The 16,787-nt window shown below is 35.9% G+C and overlaps 1 protein-coding gene across 3 annotated transcripts in view; it reads left to right on the forward strand.

The window, feature by feature from the left end:
* The first annotated feature begins 14,743 nt into the window (after window positions 1-14,743).
* SPTBN1 (spectrin beta, non-erythrocytic 1) overlaps window positions 14,744-16,787 on the forward strand; it is a 265,536-nt gene continuing 263,492 nt past the window's right edge. The window contains exon 1 of one of the 3 annotated variants that reach the window (XM_031950476.1): window positions 14,744-14,763. The gene's annotated coding sequence lies outside the window, so the exon portion shown is untranslated. Of the gene's footprint in view, window positions 14,764-15,021; window positions 15,256-16,177; window positions 16,269-16,787 lie in introns of those variants that run through there. The other 2 variants (XM_023494963.2, XM_031950475.1) reach the window with 2 other exon arrangements.

Here is a 16,787-nt window from a genome sequence, read left to right on the forward strand (position 1 = left end):
AACTTGCTTGGATGGAGGGGGAATGTCATGAAAAAGACTGAAAGAATCAAAGGGGATTCCTAGTTTGCAAATCTGGGTAACTGGTACAATAATGGCCATTTTTTTATAGAAATAGAAAGGTTATAGAATTTTGTTTGGATCAAAATCATAGTCATAAGCCCATGGGTTAAAAACTCCACACTTTTCAATGATTTAAAAATTAGTTCAGCATTTGTCCATCATCAATTCAACAAATACCATTGCCCAAAATACCCTTTTGAAATTCTATTATTTATTTATTTTGAAATATTTATTTTCTTCTTAAATTTTTAGTTCCAGATTTTTTCCTTTCCTTTCACACCCACTGAGACAGCAAGCATTATATGAGTGGTACATATGAAATCTTGTAAAACATTTCCATATTGGCCATTTTGGGGGGGAAAGGCAAAAAAATTGAGAACTCAAAGTTTATTGATTCTCTTTCTGGAATGGATAGCATTCTTTCATTGTGAATCCTTTGGAATTTTCTTGGATTATTGCACTGATCAAAATAGTCAAGTCTTTCATAGTTGATCATCATTACGTTAATGCTGTTACTATGCATAATGGTCTTCCAGTTCTCACTTCACATTGCATCAGTTCATAAAAGCCTTCCCATGTTTTTCTGAAATCACCCCCTCATCAAATATTATAGCACAATAGTACTCCATTATAGTCATATGCCACAACTTGTTCAACCATTACCCAATTGATACTCTAGATTTCCAATTCTTTGCCACCTCAAAAAGAGCTGCTATAAATATTTCTGTACATATAGGTCCTTTTCCTTTTTCATTCTTGATCTCAATACACAGTAGTGATATTATTGGGTCAAAGGGTATGCATAGTTCTATAACCTTTGGAAACAGTTCCGAATTGTTCTTCAGAATGATTGGACCAATTCTCTACTCTACCAATAACTCATTAGTGTACTTATTTTCCCTCATTCCCTCCAGCTTTTGTCATTTCTGATAGGTATGAGGTAGTACCTCACAATTGTTTTAATTTGCCTTTCTCTGGTCATTTGAGAACATTTTTTCATGTGACTATAGATTCCTTTGATTTCTACTTTTGAAAACTGTCTGTCCATATCCACTGACCATTTATTAACTGAAGAATGGCTTTTATATTTATAATTTTGACTTTCTTCACTATATTTGAGAAATGAGACCTTAATCAAAGAAACTTGCAGTAAAATTGTTTAATGTTATTTCATTGTTTATGGTTCCTTTTATCAAATTTAGTTTTCCTGATTATCTCTTTTAATTAGGTTTATTTTTGCTTTTGCTTTGGTTGAGATCATTATTACTATTCTTGCATTTTTTACTTCAGTCAGAGGCTATTAGATTCTGCTTCAATCCTTTATTTTAATTCTGTATGTGTCTTTCTGTTCCAAGTATATCTCTTATAACCAACATATTGTTGGATTCTGATTCCTGATCCATTCTTCTATTCACTTCTATCTCATGTGTTAGCTCATTCCATTAACATTAACTTACTGTGTATTTCCTTCTCTCTTGTTTTCTTGTGTTTATTCTTCTTTATTTCTTTTTATCCTATCCCTCCTCAAATATTTATTTTGCTTTGAAATACTATCTCCCTTAATCTACATTGCCTTTTTATCATCCTTCTTATTCTCTTATCCCATTCCTATCCTATTTCTCTATTAAGATAGATTTTCATACCCAATTGAGTTTATATTCATATTCTTATCTCTTTGAACCAATTCTAATGAAATTGAGGCCTAAGCATTAGCTGCTTCCCATGCATCCCCATTTCCCTCTCTACTATAAAAAATCTTCCTTACATGTGTCTTTTATGTGAGAAAATTTTTTCCAATGTACTTTTCCTTTCCTTCTTTCTCCTAGTACCTCCCTCTTCCTAACCCCTTCATTTTTAAAGAGTTCATTCCAACATAATAAACTCACATCTATGTCTTCTGTCTAAGGAATATCCTTTTAACTATTTTAATACTGATAAAGTTCTTAGGAGTCACATAAGACATATTACCATACGGGAATATAAACAGTTTAATTTTATTGAGTACCTTATAATTTCTCTTTCATGTTACCTTTTTATGCTTCTTTTGTCTCTTGTATTTGAATGTCAAATTCTCTATTTTGCTCTTTTCATCAGGAATGCTTGAAGGATCTCTTTCATTAAATATTAATTTTTTCCCTCTGGAAGATTTTTTGCAAGGAAGGTTTTTCTTGGTTTTAATCCTAAATCCTTTACCTTTTAGAATATTATATTCCAAGTTTTCTGGTGGATTCTTTCAATTTTTATTTCACCCTCTAGATCTAAGATATTGGGACAGTTTTCCTTAATAATTTCTTGGAATATGATGTCTTGGCTCTCTTTTTTGATCATAGTGCTCTGGTAGTTCATTAATTCTTAAATTATGTCTCCTCAATCTATTTTCAAATTATATGTTTCATATCTCTTTTTTTCATTTTTTTGACTTTGCTTTATTGCTTTTTGATGGCTTATAGAGTCATTAGCTATCATTTGTTCAATTCTAATATTTAAGGAATTATTTTTTTCAGTGAGTTTTTGTATCGCTCTTTCATTTGCCCAATTCTGCTTTTTAAAGAATACTTTTTCTTCAGTGAATTTTTACAACTATTTTACCATTAAGCCACATTTGTTTAATCAGAAAGGAAAAGGGGGTGATAGAATGGAGGACTTATCCATTAATCACTTTATTAAAACACAGTTCCCACTTTCTAAGGAACACCTACCATAGTCTTAAGGGGATCTGGATGAGAGGGATGAATATAATATTGATAAGGAGCAAAGGAGGGAATTTCTCAATAGGAGCTGCTGTGGGTAAAAAGATGATGCTTCCAGAAGAAAGGGAAACAAAGGGAGCTGGGGAAGGGTTTGAAGTATGGGAGTATTAAGCTGAAAGGGGTAAAGGGGAAGGACGGGTATGTTGAAGACAAGGTCCATGATAAGAAACCACATAGACTGTGGGATGTAATCCAAGTTGCTACACTTTGGTTAGTTGATCACATATTATTTATGGTCCTACCACAGCCCAGTAAAGGATTGTGGACTCTGTTTTAGAGACCACCAACCTATACCAATTAAACTACTCAGCTCTGTGAGTCAGAGACAACATTATTATTCCCATTTTACAGCCAAGGAAACTGAGGATCGTAGAGAACATTTTCACATAAAATCCAAAAATCCTGAGAGCTTTAATCTTAACCAATTTTATCAACCTTCTTAAGTCTGATTAAAATACTGCCAGCAGAGAATTCAATCTTACATATATTGCTCTTCTTACAATCTTACTCCACAGCCTTTTATTATCTGACATGTGATTTCCTTGTATTGCTTTAGTCCTAGAGAGTCCTTACTGGAGAGTATCTTAAAATTGTAAATTATTTGCAGCTGAGAAAGGTACCCTAGCATGCCTGCACTGTCCTACAACTGATTAAAGTACAATATGCTTGCTCACTTACTCTCAGGGAAGTCTTTAGAAGGGCTTTTCAAAGGAAACCTCATCAAAAAAAAAAAAATAAAATAAAATAAAAACACAACCCACTACCACCCCCTTTCCCTCCAAAAACAACAATACTACTTTGTGCACTAAACAGAAGGGAATTTTTTATATTTAAAAAACTTCTTTTTTGGCAGAACTTAATAAGGAGCAGATAACTTTCAAGTCAAGTGAGCTTTCTTTGAAACATAAGCACCCACTCACTTTAAAAAAGCATTAACAATACTACAATCCATACTTTAAAGTCTTTCATCTAAAAATTTGTTTTATGAATTTTCTATTAAAGCTATGTTAGTATAAAAGGTATTTTTTTCATCCACAGTTCAAGTGCATATTTTTGGCCTTGTAGCCAATTTGCTTTAATTTCTTGGATTCCATTCTTTAATTCTTTATGGAATGACTAAAATAATAAATGCATATATGTGTGAGTTAATTCATTTAAGTGAGACCCTAGTGACTACATGTGGGCATTTTTTCCCCTGTTATTCCTGGAATTTCTTGTAAAAAGAGTTCAATTATCACCTAAAATAGAAGAATTATCAGAATGAACTCTGTTCCCCTCACCCAAACAAACAAACAAAAAAAGTAATTTATCTTACTTTGGCTTGCTTTAAACTATGTGAATAAGAAAGGAGAGAAAAGAAAATAAAAATCTGAAAGATACTAGGTGAAAATAAAGAATTCTTTTATAAATAAATAAATGTTCATTCAATGCTTTTGTCAATCTATTTTTGTTGTTTCCTTCTCCAATGCAAATATAAATTCATGAGATCCTATTTATGCCTTAATTATGTATCTTCTCTAAGAACATAGGATTAGATCTGATGCTACATTTTCTCAGCATGCAGAGTTGTTTGGGATTAAAAAGTTACCAAGAACAGTTAGAAGATTTGCTTCTTGAGAAAGCTGAATTTTATGCTGTCTAGAGTTCTGTGTGTTCAAACTCTATTCAGTTTCTTTATTGCCCATCAACCTATAGATTTTGATGATTACCTGAGTGTCCCTCAAACAATAAAGCTAGCTCATTTCTGGGTTCCTTTAAATAATAATAATAATAATAATAATAATTAATAGCTAACATTTGTATGGCTTCAACTATGGGACAGGTAGTGTGCTAAGTACTTTACAAATATTACATCATTTTATCCTCACAACAATCCAGGGAGGTAGGTGCTATTTCCATTTTGCAAACCAAGTTTGCCATTGAGGAAGTAAGACAAAGTAGATGACTTTCTGAAGGTCACACCTTAAAAGTGGGTACTAAATGCTTGGGAAAATATGTCTTCAGGGCAGTGACACTCAGGTCTTTCATTAGCACAGATCCTTTTTGGACTTTAAATTAAGTCAGTAGAAAATCATTAGGTTTTTGTAATAGCAAATGGGGGAGAGGATTATTATGTGCCTAATTAGAAAACTATTTAAGAAGATTGGTGTATAAAATTTTGATCCAATCTTGACATTACCATGTGGGGAGGTTCCTGCTTCTTTGAAAGGTCAGAGTGAGTGTATATCTGTGTATAACAGAACACTATTGAACTGTAAGAAATGATGAATACAAAGAATTCAGAGGAATATGATATAAGAAGATTTATTTGAAAAAACTGTTGTTTATTGTTCAGTCATTTCAGAATCCATTATGTCCAACTTTTCATGGAGTATTTGGGGAAGGAGGATGGCAGAAGAGGGAAGATCAACTGAAGTTCCAATTCCCAGTCAGTATTCTACTTATAAGAAAGGTTATAAAGTAATAAAAACAAATAAAACAAACTACACCTTGACTATTACTAATTAGATAAATGTGACAATAACAACAACCCTTCTTGACATTCACATGGAAAAGAAAATGAAAATGAACCACAAAACAGGAACAACATTGATATTGCTCTAGTAAAGCCTATGTAGACATGTTTGGAGTGGCTTAGTCAATAAATAAGAGTTGATTTTACAAATATCTATCATGTAAATCTCTTGGGTTTTGTCATTTGATTAGTTCTAATAAGGGAGACCATTTGTAAAAAACCAAGTACATAGAAGATATTTAAGAGATCATCTCAAAAGAAAGGGGAGGGATAACACTGCAAAAGGTAGGACTTGAGCTGAGTCCTAAAGAAAGCCAGGAAAGCCAGGAGACAGAGATAAAGACAGAGCATTTCAGGTACAGGGGACAGCCAGTATAAAGATATGAAATCTGGAAACAGTGTTTTATGCAAGGAATAGAAATAAGATTCATGCCATTGGACTAAAAAGTAAATAGTGGGGTCTAGAAGTGGAAGAGGGAAGAATAAAGTTTAAAAAGACTGGAAACATAGGAGAAGGGACCTAGATTTAAAAGTTTTTTTTTTGTTTGTTTGTTTTTTCTATTTAATCCTGGACCCATTAGAGTTTATTGACTAGGGGGGTAATGAAGCAAAATATGTACTCCAGTAAAATAACTTTGGCAAATGAAAGATGAATTGGAGTGAGGAGAGAGTTGAGTCTAAGAGACCAATTGGCAGTTTCTTGTAATAATTCTGGCTTGAGGTGATGTGGGATTAGCCAAGATAACTATTGTTTGAGTAGAAAAAAAGAGATGTATATTAGAGATGTTTTGAAGGTAGGAATGGCAAGGTTTGGTAATAGATATATGGATTGAGTTGGAATGAAGAATAAAGGATAACATGAAGATTGCAAACCTGGATGACTAAAAGGATGGTGGTACCCATGACAATATTAGGAAAGTTTGGAAGGCGGAATGGCTTGGGGGAAAACATGAGTTCTATTTTAAACATGTTAAATTTAAGGTATCTATCAAGCAGACATCCATTTTGGGATATCCAATAAACAGTGGGAGATGTGAGACTGTACATCAGGGTTGGAGGTTAGAGTAGTATAAATAGATGAGAGAATCATGTTCTTAGTGATAACTGAATCCATTGTAGCTAATAAGGTCACCAGGTGAGACAATACAGAGTAGGTTTTGGCAAACTACCTGGGCCAAATCCAGCCTACATATAACTTGTTTTTATGTGACTCAAGAGCTAAGAATAATTTTTGCATTAAAAACACAATAAGAAAGCCTTACTTTAAAATGTAAAAATCATTCTTAACTGGTGGGTCACATTTGACTCTTGGGCTGTAATGTGGCTATCACCGGCATAGAAGGACAAGAGAAGAGGACCTAGAATAGAGCCTTGGCAGTTGGTGGCCATGACCTGGATGATGATCCAAGAAAGAAACCTGAAAAGGAACAACTAGACAGGTAGAGGAGAATCAGAAAAGAAGAGAATCCCAAAAACTTAGAGAGTTTACAAAGCACTCTGCTAAAAAATGTTTACAACCCTCAAGAAGGTTCTATTGGGTTGATAGAAAAAATAATAGAAAAGTAGACACAAAAGCATATAGAAAGTAATTAATCAAAGTAGTTTCAAGAGTGTATTAACTCTAGTAGAATTGGAAAAGATCACAATGCCTACAATTAAATTTTACAGAAACATACAAGATTTTCAATAAATAACTATTGAATGAAAAGAGAATTTTCTGTGGAGGGCAGGAACTCTGGGGAAGTATACTTGAAACGAGGTGTTAACTCAGTGGAATTGATGAGAGGATGGTTCTCTAGTTCACATATATACTTAGTACTTAATATGGTGATGTAATGGTTCTCTAGTTCATACATATTCAGTATCCTGTAATGATGTAATTGTACTAAGGTATATAAGGACTGAGAAGGACTAGAAATGAGACATTCCATCCTTGACCAGCTTCATGGTGGCTCTCCTGCCTTCATCACTTCTCCACTAAGACCAAGGACTCGGGCTGATCCCAAGAACCTCCAGAAAGCTAAAATTTGGACCAATACTACTTTAGGTCTGTATCCTCAAAATATCTAAGAAAAAAAAACAATTTGTACAAAAATATCATGACTATTTGTGGTGGCAAAGAGTTGGAAATTAGATACCCATCAATTGGGAAATGGCTGAACAAGTGGTGGTATATGATTGTAATGGAATACTATTGTGTTATAAGAAATGAAAAGCAGGATCCTTTCAAAACAACCTGGGAAGATTTGCATGAAGTAATTCAAAGTGAAATCAGCAGAATCAGGAGAACATTGTATACCATAATCACAATATTGTAATGATGATCAATTATGTAGGACTTAGCTATTCTCAGAAATACAATGATCTAAAATAATTTGGAAGGAATTATGGTGAAAAATGCTATCCACCTCCAAAAACCAAAAACCAAAAAACAGATGGACTCTGACTACAAATTGAAGCATTTTTAAAAAAACTTTCTATATTATTCTTAGGGGGGAAGGATAGTCTTTTTGGTCTGTTTTTTTTTTTTTTTTTTTTTTGCAAAATAGGTAATATGGAAATGTTTTGTATAATTGCACATGTATAATTTATATCTAATTGCTTGTCTTTTCAAGAAAGGGCATAGGAAGGGAAGAGAAGAATTTGGAACTCAAAATTAAAAAAAAACTATGTGTTTAAAATTATTTACATGTTATTGAGAAAAAAATAAAAATTAAATGTAAAAAAGTATATAGTATAAAAAGTTTTTCATGTTCTGGGAATCTAGATTCAGATTCAAGACAAAAAAAAATAACGGGGGACAGCTAGATGGCACAGTGGATAGAGCATCTGCCTTGAAGTCAGGAGAACCTGAGTTCAAATGTGACCTCAGACACTTAATACTTCCTAGCTTTATAACCCTGGGCAAGTCACTTAATCCCAATTGCTTCAGCCAAAAAAAAAAAAAAAAAAAGTGAAGGACCAACTAAAGCTCAAAATCTCAGAAGCTAAAGGGATATCAATTAAGTTAAGGCTTCTATAAGGCATAATTCAGTCCAATATTCTGTTAGTATAGATTTGGTATTATAATGAAATGAGAAAATAAAAAGGAAGTTTCCTTAATCATAGCATGGAGAGGTTGATACACAAGGAGGCTATTCCAGTGCTTAATGTAGACACAGCTTCCCTCATCTTCATATGGAAAGAGGGCTGGTCAATAGGGCAGGATATGTGACTTGGAACATCTGTCTTCCTTGGTGGTGAACTTTTTATATACCCTTAGGTAAACAAGAAGACACAATCAATATCATCAGAGGTTATCAGGAGGTTGTGGCAAGGGAGCTAAAATTAAGTCTTGGGACAATCAAGTCCATGCGACAATTTTTTTACCTTTTAGAAAAAACTAGTCTAATTCATGTACTAGAGAGAAGAGATAAAGTACCTTCACAAAATCATAGAATATTTGGGAGTAATGTTTCAAAGACATTTAATCCAGTTCCTATCTGGAAAAAAAAAAAAAAAAAAGAGTATTTTTCAATGTATCAGGCAAATGTTATATTGTCTTAGTGAAGATCTCCAGGAAGGGGATCCTACCAACCTAATTGAGGCAATCTCAATTCCACCTTTAAATAGCTCTAATTTCAGGAGATTGCTACTCTCCTCCAGTCTAAGTGTGATTGATCATTTCACAGCTACACATTTCCTTGTTCTATTCTCTAAGTCAAACAGAACAAGTCTAATCCTACACTTGAGACAGCTATTATGTCTATATTAAATCTTCTCTTCCTCAGATTAAAAAATCCTCCTTTTCTTCAGCCAATATTTATATGTCATATTCCCAAGATCTTTTACCATCCTGGTTGCCATCTCCTTTTGACAATCTCTATCAATATATCAGTCAATTAGTCAGCGAGTCAGCAAGCATTTATTAAGCACTTGGTATGTACAAGGTACTTTTTAAAACTTTGAAGCTACCAAAAAAAAAAAAAAAAGGTAAAACCAGTCCCTATTTTCAAGGAGCTCACATTCTAATGGGGGAATTAATATAAATAATTATGTACACACAAGATACATAGAGAGTAGATGGCTAGCATCAGGGAGGCTCTATTTTGAAAAGCAAATATGAGGGAAAAGAGCATTTAAGGTCAGTACAAAAGCACAGAATTAGTAAATTTTGAGTATTATGTGAGAAGAATAGCAAGTAGGCTCACATAGATTGACTCTAGAGTTTAGAGAGGAGTTAAATATTAGAAGACTTGGGAGATAGGAAAAGATCAGGTTGTGAGGAACTTTAAATGTCATACTTGCCCTTGCTTAATTTTTATCTTGGAAATAAAGCACTGGACCCCGGATGTTACAGAATAAAGAATGCAGTAGCAATATTATAGTTCTAGTCTTATATTCTCTTAATGTAGCCTAGGACTTTTTTTTTTTTTTTTTTTAGCATTTATATCATACTATTGACTCATATTGATTTTAAATACTCTCAAATCCCCCAATCTTTTTCAGATAAGCTATTATATAACCTCACCTGCCCACCTTAGTAGGAACTGTTTAGTCAAGCATCCTTACCTCAAGAAAAATTCCTCCTACATCTTTTAGTAAAGATTATTTAGTAAACATTATTAGTTTAATTAATCAACCTCCAGAAATGGAGTACTTCTTTCTTCCTAAAGTAGCCCATCTCATTCTGGAATAATTCTAATTTAGGAATTCTTAACTTGGACTCATGAACTTTAAAAAAAGTTTTTTTGATAATTATTGCAATACAATTAGTTTTCCTTTGTAATATTTTATATTATATATTTTAAAAAATATAAATCTGATAAGAGGGTCCATAGGCTTTACCCGGTCATCAAAAGTGTTCATGATACCAAAAGTAAAGAACTCCTGATCTTTTTGCTAGGAAATGCCAAAAGTTGCCTGTCTTTAGCTTTCATTTATTGCTCACAGTCCTGTTCTCAGAATCTAAGCTTAAGTTTAATCATTCTTAAATATGATTACCCTTTAAATACTTGGAGAGCTGTCTTCTATTCATTGGATTAAACATTCCCAGTTCCTTCAACTTATTCTTATAAAATCTGTGTTTCCATTATTCCTCTAAATCAAGATTTTTCTTTGGAGTAGCTGCAAGGTTAGCCAAATAATTGGTGGGTAGTAATATATACTAATCGATTAATGAACATTTATTAAGCATTTACTATGTGCCAGGAAATGTACTAAGTTCGAAAGATACAAAAATAAGGTATCTGCCCTCAAAAAATTTACATTCTAGTGGGGGATATAATATATTAATGTAGGAGATGTATATAGATAGAGATAGAGATATGTGTATGTGTGTACACACACATATATAAAAAGATTTTGATTTTAATATCTAAATATTTAATAAATGTATAAAATTACATATACATGTAGATATGTAAATATACACACATATACACAGAAAATAATTAGGAATTATAAACTGGGGAAATAAGGAAAGGTTTTTTGAATTAAGTGGAACTTAAACTGAACCTCAAAAGGAGGTAGAGAAAGGAGAATGCTCATGAAAATTCAGGGATTTCTTTTGTCATATCATTACACAATTAGGTGGCAAAGTAGAGAGAGTGATAGGCCTGGAGTTAGGAAAGTATCATGCTTCTGATACTTATTAGATATGCATTTCTGGATAGGTCACTTGACTTCTATTTGCCTCAATTTCCTAATAATACCTAGTTCTCTGTGTGAATCTAAGGATCAAATGAGATAATTATTGTTAAGTGCTTAGCATAATGCCTGGCATATACTAAGTGCTATATAGATGTTAGTTAATATTAATTAAAATAAAATTTGTAAGATTTCAGATTATATTTCCCATCACACCAGTATTGGTTGTGCACATAGCAAGGAGTCAATAAATATTTGTTTACTGATTTGGACCATTTTGGGTTTAGAGGGAGTTTAGGAAAATAAAATGATCTTACAAGTAAACTACGCATGTAAAGGAATTTCAAGAGTGTTGGGAAGGTTCTTCCTCTCCCAAAATACATCCTGATTTACTGATAAGTGAAAATACATGATAAAGAATTTTATTTCTCCTTCTTATAGCAAACAGAGGTCTTGACCCTCTTATTTATAAGATAAACAGTGCTAACAAGAAATCCACCAGTTATTTAAACCACAGTGCAAATAAGATTTTCATAGGAGAAACGGTTGAGAAAATATTAAAACATTAAATATGTTCACTGAGAGGAAGAATGATATTAATAGTACTTACATAGAAGTTTAATATGTGCAGAAGTGCTTTAAATATTAACTTATTTGATCTTCACAACAATCCTATGAGCTAGATGCTATTATTATCTCCATTTTTCAAATAAGGAAACCAGCACAGAGAGATTAAATTATTTGTTCAGAGTCATGCAACTATTGAGTGCTTTAAGCAGGCTTCAAACTTAGTCTTCCATCTACTGTGCCATCCAGCTTCCTAAAAAGAGGAGGTAGGGAAAAAATGAGGGCAAACTTTAATTACTTCCCAATTTCATTTTGAACTATCCCTACTGAATTATAATGCAGCATCAGTGGATTCTCTTGTCAGCCAAAGAGACAACTGATGAACAGAGAGATTGAGTGTAAAATTTCAAATATCTTTGCAAAAAATAACCCATGGGAAGCAAATAACAGGAAAAAAGGAAAGAAAAAGCAAAAATCAAACATCAACAGGTTTGGCACATAGAGATCACTGTTTACTTAAAGGAACCTACCAATTATCACCCAGGTTATAGTTATATTATTCTTATTCAGGATTGATTTTTAAAAAATTGATTCTATGGTTTTTATTTTGCTTCCTCTTAAAATAGTTTTAACTATTAGAGATTTACAGGTATAAATCCAACTATCGTAGGCTGTCCCTTTTGCCTGTAGAAACATAATTAAATATGAATATCTTGCCCAAAGGTTTTAGGGGAAAGGAAGTCTAATAAGAAAGGAATCACAGAGAAAATAATTTCTTAGTTCTATTCATTACTGATAAACTAAACATGAATTTTTTTAGTAAAAACCAAAATTTTCCTAATAACCATTATTATTGTTAGTAATTCAAGATTAAAATGATCATTATTAATAATATTAATCATTTACTGTCTGAATTTGACTTATTTTCAATGTTGAACCTAAACTAAGTAGTTTTCCTTTATATTGGGAGTGCTCCATTTTAGGGTATTCCTTCATTAGCCATACTGTAAAAATGACTAATGACTATTTTTTCATGGTCTGAATCCATTAATTCCTGTTAATTTTTGTTGACTGTCTATAATATACTAGCTACTAGATAAAATAATATAGAGATAAAGTCCCAGCTCTCTAACAGGACCTTTCTCAGTTTCTGCATTTTAAAAGTTTCCTTACGTGCTACAATAAAACTTTAAATCAGTAGCCCTCACATTGTGAATTTTGGAATCACTGTTAACAAGTTATTAAAGTTGGTAAACTTTTATAATTCCTTATGCAATGTCACATAACCAAGGAGGCTAAGGGAACATGTTGCCTTTCCTGAGAAAGAAAGCATAGTATGATTTGGGTTGGGGATAGGATATAGTCTGTACTGGAACTAGCCTGAAGAAGAGTAACCATTCTAGTGGTGGAGAGATAAAGGAAATATTTAAAGATCATTCCTAAAAATAACTCTGGAGGTATTTAAGCAATTTATTTCTCCAGTGACTCTATCATTTTCTTATGTATTTCATTATCTTTGAAACAAACAAATTCAATTTCCAGCCTCAGTGTTCATTTCCAATGTGCTCTTTTTCCTGTGCTTATCAACATGATGTTTTCATGTTTTTGTTTGATTGATCTGATAGCCTTCCTGAAAAAATGCTTTTTAAAAATTTCCTTCAGTCTCCAGATACACTGCAGGACAACATGTGAAAAATTTATTTTACCCACGAAAAGCCAAATGATTGATTTTTCTGACCCTTAGGTCCCTTTCCTTATAACCTAAAAATGTTCAAAATTAAAATTATTTACCAGTATCACAGGATACTGCCAATTTTAAAGCTTTTAAAAATGTTCATTTAATTCAATCAACCAAGTATTTATTAAGCACTTTCTATGTACCAAGTAGTATGAAAAATATATATATGTATACACACATACATACATCTATAAATATACACACAGAAAGGGGGAGGCAGAATATAAAAATGAATACAAAGTAGAATGGGAACTCAAAAGGTATTATAAAGGGAAGGAAAAAAAAAGAAAAGAATGCTTAAATTCCATGATCATTTAATACTTTTTATATGTTTTTAACATCACAATTTTTTGTTTTTACTTTGAAGCCTTAGGCCATCTGAATTGAGACCCTGATTATTGGGTTGGCCACCATTTTGAGTAGGCAAGAACTAATTTTTATATGTATACATGTGTATGTGTATGTGCAGATTAAGAGTCCAAGTTTCTGCATTATTAGCCAAATAATGGTAAACAGTTGAACAGTTTAACAGCTAAAAAAATCTAAATATACCAGGTCTTAAAGCTTTATTGGCCTGAAATACCTGTTTATTAGTAATAAGGTTCTCAAACCTTTTCTAGGTCAGTTTTTGTTTTAAGGTTTGAGGAATTTTTCAGAAGAAAAGGTTTACCAGTTCTCTTGAGCAGAGATAATTTTTAAAAAATTGTATAGTGCTCACATTTTCCTAGGTCTAGGCTAGATAGCATACAGAGCAAGTTAACCACAACTTCTCTAGGAGCTTTCCTTCTAGAGCTCAGATTTCTAACTAATGTAGATAAAAGTCTTGATGAGATCCTTTACAAGTGCATTACAGAGTACTGATTGAATATGTTAGCCTGGTGAAACACTTTGTTTCAAAAGGGGAAGGTGAGCGGAAGGGGATTCTTGCCTCAGGGTTGAGTCTGGAGTTCAAGTACCAGGTTACCTAGGTAGAAAGAGTTAAAAGAACTCACAAAGGAAGAACTTGAACCAGAGAATTGGGAAACTTCAAAATAATAATAATAATAATAATAAAAAAAGGCTCCCAGCAGAGAAGTCGCCTTTCCCCAACCTAATCTGAAAACGGCTGGCTTTATCTCTCGGATTTAAAACAAAAACAAGCAATCCACCCACTTAAAACCCCCAAACCCAGAAAACAAACTTTGTCTATTGTTACAAAATAAAAAATACAGGGGAAGAAAAGAGACTGAGAGAAGTCACGTTCAGAATTAGGTTGCCCCTTTCCATGGTGATAATCGAATTAGCCTTAAATTAAACGTGAAATTGGCCCTCTCGGGCAGTGGGGACAAAGCCCCCATTGTCCCTGTAGCTCCCTCTCCCCTGCGGCGTCAGTGGCCCCAATCGGGGTGCCGGGCTTCCAGGCCCAGCCTCGGGGGCTGAGGGGAGGCGAAGTGGAATGCGGAGGGAGGTGAATATGCAAGCGCACTTGTTTATCAGCTCCAGCCAAGAGAAGGCGCTAGCTGCAGGTAGCTGGGGGGAAGCCGGGGGCCAGGGGCTAGGGGTTAGGGGCTGGAAGAACTCAGGGCAGAAGAGGAACGGAGGGCGGTGGGTACTCCCAGAGAGAGACCGACAGAAACTGTCTGTGTGGTGGTGGTGGGGAGCGCGAGCTAGAGGGAGGAGGAGAGGTTTGTGGGTGGGTGTCTGTGCAGCATCCATCTCCCCGCCCCCTCTCTCCCACCCCTCCCTAGCTCCCGCCCTCCCTCCCGCCTGCCTCCTGAATCAGTGCAGCTGTTGCTGTGTGGGCTGCGGATTCCTCCAGTCCCTCCCTTCCCTTCATCTCCTCCGGGAGCGCAGCGCTGCACTGCTCGGCGCCCGGTCCTGTCCAGTGAGCCCCGACCCCCGCGGCGGCTGCCAGCACCGACGAGCCGCCTCTTATCCCACCCCGCTGCCCAGGAGGAGGACGGGACCCCGGCGCCCACCCCACCCCCACCCTCTCCATCTCCCCAAACCCCGAAGAGGTAAGGGCCCTTAGGCTGCGGTTGTCGTTTTGCGGACAAGATGCCAACTCACTGAACGCCTTCTCTCGGTTCCCAACCCCCGGGCTAGGTGGGTAGGAGAGCTTGGCGGGAGGGGGCGGCACAGGGTTCGGGGCGAGGGGCTGTGGACCTTAAGGTGTTGTGCCAGGAAGACGACGAGGAGGAATCACGCTGACCCTTTCCCGGAGCTGAGGTTGGAAGGAGGGGGAGGGGAAGCTGCAGAAACCGGGAGCGAGGGAGGGGCAGCGGGGGGTGAGTAGGGGATTGCAGGGCTGGTAACCCACTCTTTTTAAAAAAAAATGTGTTTATTATTTCGGGGCAGTGGGCGAGAAAAAGGGCGCTTGGGGCGGGATTCAGGGCCTAGGGAATGAGCAAGACGAAGAGAGGACAGCAGGCAGGCTCTGCAGTCTGGCAGCTGCAGACATGGTAGTGTGTGACTGTTGCAGCGGCTCCATCATTAGGTTGCAGTAGACATCCCTCCTCCCCTTTGCCTTTCTTTTCCTTTAAAGCGATGTGCTTCATTCTCTCAGTTTTTTTCGGGGAGCATTAAAAAAGAGGGGTGCTGAGGATCTTGAGCGTATATTTTAGTGAGTTTCAAAAAAATTAAGAAAAAATCCCTTTTGGTTTTTTGGAAGAGTGTGTGTGCGTGTGTGTGTGTGTGTGTGTGTGTATAGGAGGGGCCGAACAGGAGGAGAATGGACACCTGGGTGAGCAGATGAAAATGACAGGGGTCTCTGGTCTTGCTTGGTGAGCTAGGTTGCTGGATGTAACGGTCCTGGGGATGCAACCAGGCGTGGTCCTGGGCTGCGCTGCTGCTGTTGAGCTGGAGGCGGCGGCAGCAGCAGCAGCAACTGCTGCTGCTGCTCCCGCCTCCTTTTCCTTCCCTCCTCCTGCTCTTTCTCCTCCTCTTCATTTCCCACTCTCTCTGGACTGGGTGTGAGCAGCCACGGTGCTGGGAACAGGCTGCTTTTTCGGTCTTCCGTGTATTTCAACAGGTTTGTACCGATCCGGTCATCTCTCCATTCTGGCCCCCTAGGGGTGTGTTGGGTTGGGAACCCTTCTTCCTCCCTGCTCCCACACCCTATTTTTTCTCTCGCTGGGTCGTTCTCTTGGCTTTTGTGATGGGAAAAGTGTCAATCTGCTGCAATCAGATTTACAGTTGACCCCCTCCCTTCTCCCTTCTCCATATTGGGAAGAGAGCTTGATATAATTGCAGGCTTTGGAGAACCGTCTTGAATTTTTAAAAAGAAAAAAAGAAAACAGGTGAGAAAAGTGAAGGTGGATTTTGGTGAATCGATGGCTTGGATTAGTTTGTTTTTTAAAATATATTTAATCATTATCTAGCAACAGTGGGATGATGCAGCACAATGCAGCTAGATATATGACAACCTTATTTTGTTCTTAGTGGCTCTGCTTTGCATAGACACCAAGACCCCGTGCTCTTTCCCAGCCCCACCCAGTTGGAAAGCTTTTTTTTTTTTTCCTCCCAGGGCCTGGGGCGGGATGTCCTCTGT

Source organism: Sarcophilus harrisii, chromosome 2 (assembly GCF_902635505.1).
Source record: "Sarcophilus harrisii chromosome 2, mSarHar1.11, whole genome shotgun sequence".
Taxonomy (NCBI): Eukaryota; Metazoa; Chordata; class Mammalia; order Dasyuromorphia; family Dasyuridae; genus Sarcophilus; species Sarcophilus harrisii.